The following is a 5,260-nucleotide window of genomic DNA, read 5'->3' as shown; positions in this document are numbered from 1 at the left end:
GGAACACAACCTGACGGAGATCAAAAAGGGTAATATTAGCCTACCTTTACCCTCCGTAATTGATGGTTGGGAAGATGACGTGAAGAAGTCGCCTTGTATCACGTACGGTAGCATATTTACTTACTTTGTTGAATCCGTAGCTTGCGATGGTAAGGCGATGAGCAACTTAAGTTCGGAGGCGTACCAATACCTACACAGTAACAAAGTCGGACGGGTGTTAATGAAGGATGTTGGAGACGACCTTGTCTACCTAAAAGCATCAACGACAAGTGTCATACAGACAGCGAGTTGCTTATGTATTGCAGGGCCGGGACGCTCTTGTAGTCATGCTGCAGCAATTATGGCCCTGTATTCTTCTTCTTTGGTATCATGGCGTTCGCACATTTTATTTGTGCATGCCGCCACCTACTGTGCGGTAGTGTGTGTGGTCAAACACGTTACATTTTGTGATACACACATATAAAAGGGGAAAAGGAAAACATTGCAGCATCAATTAACACTACACCTATACCACTATTTCATTAAAAAAAATTAAACCCCCCTCCAACTAAACCTACACTCAAAAACCCACTACCCCATTCCACTACTTGACCCTATCTGCTCCTGCACCATGCCAACGACCTGAGAGGACAGGATACCACCACTCAACACACCCTGTAACTCTTCTAAAGTCAAATCTTGTATACCCAAATACTTATCTGCAGCTGCCACCACAACATCTATTTTCTGTTATTTACGTTCTATTTCTGCGGTACAGTGGATAGCCATTGCTATGAATGCTAAGAAGCCAACTTTACCGAGGCATATCACTCGTTGGCCTATCCATCTGTACTGGCACAGATTTACTACTCACAAGGATCCTATCCAGATCTCTCACCCTTGACCCATCCTCCTCTACTTTCTTCTCTGCCTCCGCATACGACTCCTTTGCACTATTCTGACTCTGGTCCCCTCAACCTGCCTCTATTGCACCGGACACTTCCGATCCCCAGCAACATGAGGATCCCTATAGTTGACACAATTGTATCCACCAAAACTACAAAATACTCTGTCCCATGCTCTCCTGCACACTTCCCACATCTTGGAATCACCCTCCTACACACTTCTGCAACATGACCATAAACACTGCAGTGGATTCGGCACAAAAGTTAACAGGATAACAGATATATATCCTAACATGACTTTGTCAGGTAAAAACTCAAACTCAGTGATCTCCATACAAAAACTCCACCGAGGTAAAGACAGTTTCAAGTTCGATATTCGACGGATATTCGCGCTTTCAAACCTTAATAGCTTTCAAACCACTTGAGCCACAGACTCCAAATAAGTGTCATGATGTTGGAAAAAAATGCGCACAACATTGCACAGGTCTTATTTTCACGATTTAGACATTAATTTGCTTTCCAAAGCTAATAAACATGTGTGTGAGCAGCGTCTTGTATTCCTGGTTGAATTAGTTAGGGAGCGTGAACAAAGTACAAACTTTTTAAAACTTTATTTAAATTTCAATAGCTCCTTGGTCATGTGACATACTTACTTCAAACAAGGTTCAGAATGTCCACTGACTACTCTTCTATATTGCACACCCTTTAGTTTGTCAATTTTCATCTCACAAGATTTTACATTATTGTTTCCAAATGTAAAATTTAAATAGCTCCTAGGTCGTGTGACCTAGTGACTTCAAACAAGGTTCAGAATGTCCACTGACTACCCTTCTATATTGCACACCCTTTAGTTTGTCCATTTTCATCTCACATGGTTTTACATAAATTTTTCAAAATGTAGCATTTCAATAGCTCCTTTGGTCATGTACTTCCTTCCCCCATATGTGACTTTCAACAAGTTCAGAATGTCCACTCATGCCTACACATGCACACCCTTTAGTTTTCCATTTTATCTCACATGGTTTTACATAATTTTTCAAAATGTAGCATTTCAATAGCTCCTTGGTCATGTGACCTATGACTTTCAAACAAGGTTCAGTAGCCACTGACTACCGCTTCTATATTGCACACCCTTTAGTTTGTCCATTTTATCTCACATGTTTTTCCATGAATTTTCAAATGTAGAATTTCAAAAGCTCCTTGGTCATGTGACTGTCAAACAAGGTTCAGAATGTCCACTCAGCGAGCCTACACATTGCACACCCTTTAGTTTATCCATTCATCTCACATGGTTTTCACATTATTTTTTCAAAATTTAGAATTTCAATAGCTCCTGTCATGTGACCTAGTGACTTCAAACAAGTTAAATGTACACTCAGTTGGGCCTACACATTGCACACCCTTTAGTTTGTCTCATTTTTATCTCACATGGTTTTCCATAAATTTTTACAAATGTAGAAATTTCAATAGCTCCTTGGTCATGTGACCTAATGACTTTAAAACGAGGTTCAAAATTGTCCACTCAGTGGCCCTACACATTGCACACCCTTAGTTGTCCATTTTTATCTCACCATGGTTTCCATGAATTTTTCAAAATGTAGAATTTCAATAGCTCCTTGTCATGTGACCTTAGTGACTTCAAACAAGTTCAGAATGTCCACTGACTATACCTTCATATTGCACACTCTGATGTTTGTCTACTTTCATCTCATACTATTAGACTTAAATCTTAAGCTTTGCAGGCCTTCATTTTACATGGGTGTTAAAAAAAACTTTAAGTCAAGAAATGTTCCATCCTCGCAATAACTATCTTTCACATGGACACTGAAAAGATCCGCAAATGGCTGTATGTGGAATGGATCAAGGACAGGAGAGGTGTTCAAACAGAGGTGCTTAAAGGCAGGCGCACAGGTAGGCCTCATGAAAAACGATGTTTTTAATCACAGTAATAGGCAGTGATTTGTCAGTCACAGTGAGCTTGATAACGTGAAAGAATCATTTTTATAGCATCACTTTCATATACTGTACATTAAGACAAATCCTTCTACGTTGAGTATTAGAACGCAGTTTACATAACCTGATAATGACTTGATATTTGAGTGCATTCACAACAAGCCACCTGCAGACAACTTACAAAATGCAATATTGCATTTGAGGGTTCGTTTTTCTGATGAAAAGTTATTTGATGCATGGCCTACTATTTCTAACTGGGAAAATGAATTCCTACGTCTTTTGTGAGTAAAATCCTTTTTCCAAAATTGATTTAGGTACATTTTTGTGAAGAGGTATGAGGGTTGTGATATGGGTCATTTAATAGTAAAATCATTTAAGGGATCAATACATTTCTATATTGCTTCCCCAGTATCTGCATGAACCATCAGGCCAAGTGTTTTTGGTTGACCCTGCTGGACAGAAAGAGAAGGAGGAATCGGAACACGCTGCATTCAAATTCAGGTCTTAGTTAATCCATTGTACTGGATCTAATACATATTAGCATTTTACATACATTCATAAGTGTAATACTTTTTTATGACATACTGTGAAAAACTCTCTTGGCTGCTGGCTCTGTCACTTTCAGACATGCGCAGAGCAGACTTGAACCACAGGGGTTCTCTGTAAAGAAAGAGTAATCCCAAAGGCACAGACACACCCCTTGACTTTCAATTGACACCGTTGACCTGTATGTATTCTCTCCTGATTGGCTCTGTGGTGCACAGTCTGGCAGTCTGACTAAAGTGCCAGAGGTATGAGGAGAGACATCCTCCTTTGTATTTATGTGAAGAAATATTTCCTAACACTTTGGATCCAATTCTTGGACAGTTAGAAGACACAATGCATCAATTCAAAAACAAATGTATTTCTTATTACTGTCCATGAGTAACCTCAACCTTGTGGGTTTATGGGTGTTTGGGCCTAAAAAGTGCCAACTCAATTCTACCACTGACTAGTCTCTCATGCCCCTATGAACGGGGACACAGGGCAATAGTTTTTAATCTAAACCAGCCCTTTTTTACTGGAGTACACTAACCCCTAATTGGGGCTCTTTTCTTGACACATAGTAGCAGTTTACCAGATAACAAGTCAAGAAGAACAAAAAGTAGATTGTTGTAAGGGTGTATTACATCCTGTGCTGGCCCCATTGTCATATCCATTCTGTATTCTGAGTGGTAAAATCATAGCTGAAAAATGCCTTTATGTATGTGTATACATTTTCCGCCAAGACAGAACTGCCAAAGGGGGTGGAGTTGCAATCTACTGCAGAGACAGCCTGCAGAGTTCTGTCATACTATRCAGGTCTGTGCCCAAACAGTTCGAGCTTCTACTTCTAAAAATCCACCTTTCCAGAAATAAGTCTCTCACTGTTGCCGCTTGTTAGAGACCCCCCTCAGCCCCCAGCTGCGCCCTGGACACCATATGTGAATTAATGGCCCCCCATTTATCTTCAGAGTTTGTAATGTTAGGTGACCTAAACTGGGACATGCTTAATAACACCTTGGCCGTCCTACAATCTAAGCTAGATGCCCTCAATCTCACCCAAATTATCATGGAACCTACCAGGTACAACCCCAAATCCGTAAACTCGGGCACCCTCATAGATATCATCCTGACCAACCTGTCTTCTAAATACACCTCTGCTGTCTTCAACCAGGATCTCAGCGATGACTGCCTCATTGCCTGCGTCAGTCATGGGTCCGCGGTCAAACGACCACCCCTCATCACAGTCAAACGCTCCCTAAAACACTTCAGCGAGCAGGCCTTTCTAATCGACCTGGCCCGGGTATCCTGGAAAGATATTGACCTCATTCCGTCAGCAGAGGATGTCTGGTTATTCTTTAAAAGTGCTTTCCTCACCATCTTAAATAAGCAAAATGAGAAGATCCTACCATGGAAAAGACGATTGGGCAGACATAAAGTGTAAAGGAGGGGAAATAACTCACACCATGCAGCAGGACACCTTCAGCTGTGGGGTCTTTATAATGGAGGTTTGATAGTTATATTTACAATAATGAATGGTTAGCTGTTATGTGACAATTAGGTAAAAAACTATATTTTATTTTTTTGGTGTAGATGGCCAAGGAAGTTGCACAGAACTTCCCCAACATCCCCTCCCAAATTGATATGGAACCTTCAAAAACACATGGAGCAACTGTGAAAATAAATGGCTGAGGATATACTAAAAATGTCTGGCAATGACATTTAATTCAAAGTAAATGTAAATTCTTTATTTTTATGTAGTTGTGTGGGACAGCCATATGCCTATGATTTCAGAGTTCAACAAAGCCAACAACTGCTTCATGTGTGCCACTGATAAAGAACCTGGATGTGGCCCAAAGACTGACTGGGTTAGTAACTTTATTTAACATGTTTATAATCTT

The sequence above is a fragment of the Salvelinus sp. IW2-2015 genome, linkage group LG32 (assembly GCF_002910315.2).
Source record: "Salvelinus sp. IW2-2015 linkage group LG32, ASM291031v2, whole genome shotgun sequence".
Classification (NCBI taxonomy): Eukaryota; Metazoa; Chordata; class Actinopteri; order Salmoniformes; family Salmonidae; genus Salvelinus; species Salvelinus sp. IW2-2015.
Note: the sequence above shows the minus strand (reverse complement) of the source record.